Source organism: Camellia sinensis, chromosome 2 (assembly GCF_055761805.1).
Source record: "Camellia sinensis isolate YWXY chromosome 2, ASM5576180v1, whole genome shotgun sequence".
NCBI classification, from domain to species: Eukaryota; Viridiplantae; Streptophyta; class Magnoliopsida; order Ericales; family Theaceae; genus Camellia; species Camellia sinensis.
Genome location: NC_138962.1, coordinates 137,937,060 through 137,938,375, shown reverse-complemented (window position 1 = coordinate 137,938,375; position 1,316 = coordinate 137,937,060). Strand labels below are relative to the sequence as shown.

The window sequence follows — 1,316 nt, the reverse complement described above, 5'->3', positions numbered from 1 at the left end:
AACTTTTTCTAACCCCCTGGGAAGTCCTCGTGTTGCACCCCTTTTGCCTCTTCTTTTTCCTTTTTTTTTTTTTTTCACCCTTCCCCGGACAACCTGTCCGATTTTTAGCCCATCCTAGTACTACTCTCGCCCAAGCACGCTTAACTGCAGTGTTCTGATGGGATCTGGTGCATTAGTGCTGGTATGATCGCACCCGAAGATTAACCGCGACTTTATTGTTTTAAGCGGTAGACGGGAAAAAAAATGAAATTGAATGGAATAGGATAATCTGTAAATGGTTTAAAAGGGTGAAATTTGTCGAAAAGGAGGCGAAGGCGACTGAATGGGCTAAAAATCAGACAGGTTGTCCGGGGAAGGGTGAAAAAAAAAAAAAAGGAAAAAGAAGGGGCAAAAGGGGTGCAACACAAGGACTTCCCAGGGGGTCACCCATCCTAGTACTACTCTCGCCCAAGCACGCTTAACTACGGAGTTCTGATGGGATCCGGTGCATTAGTGCTGGTATGATCGCACCCGAATTTAGTAAGAAAAGAATTAAATTTAATAAAAATTTTCTAAAATATTAAAATTATTTTTATGAAAAAACATATCTTATTAACATGGAATGTTATTTAGATAAGATAAAATAAAATAAAAAAATATATTTTCTTCTCTTATTTATTATATTCAAACAAAATAAATAAAATATATAGTGTTCTCTTCTTTCTTATTCATTCAAATATAATAATCTGAGAAACCATTATTTCCTCATTTCACCTCACGATTCAAATGGAGGGTTAGGTCTTCGCAATAATAACCAGAATACTAGGGGTGTCCGCGGTTTAGTTTGGGACGGTTTGCGATTCGGTTTGGACCCGCCCGCATGTATGCGGTTTGGGAAAAAATCAACCCGCAACTGCCCGCAATGCGGTTTGCGGTTTGTGCGGTTAGGGTTCGCGGATGTGCGGGCGGTTTGCGGATTGAACTTTTTTTTCAAAAATTTATTTTTAAACCTTTTTTTTCTCCTATTTTGTCAATCTTTATTTTGGACCTTTTTTCTCATATTTTCTAAAATGCTCCAACATTAATAATTAATAAATTAAAACTTGTAAAAAACTTATAAAATAAAAAACACAACAAATTCAATTCGTAACCTAAACAAATCATTCAAAATCTATATTCTATCATTAACTTGCATTCATCCTAAATTCATCATTCATAACCCAAATAAAAAAAATCCTACATTGAAAATTCAACATTCATCATTCCTAACCCAAAAAAGAAAAAAAAAAAATTCATTAACTTACGTTCATGCAAAATGCAAAATGCAAAATGCAAAA

At 35.0% G+C, this 1,316-nt stretch overlaps 1 non-coding gene across 1 annotated transcript; it reads right to left on the bottom strand.

Moving 5' to 3' along the window:
• Positions 1 to 393: 393 nt before the first annotated feature.
• Positions 394 to 512, bottom strand: LOC145820747 (5S ribosomal RNA). Its single transcript, XR_014362817.1, has one exon. It is a non-coding gene; the product is annotated as a 5S ribosomal RNA (ribosomal RNA).
• Between the last annotated feature and the right edge of the window lie 804 nt (positions 513 to 1,316).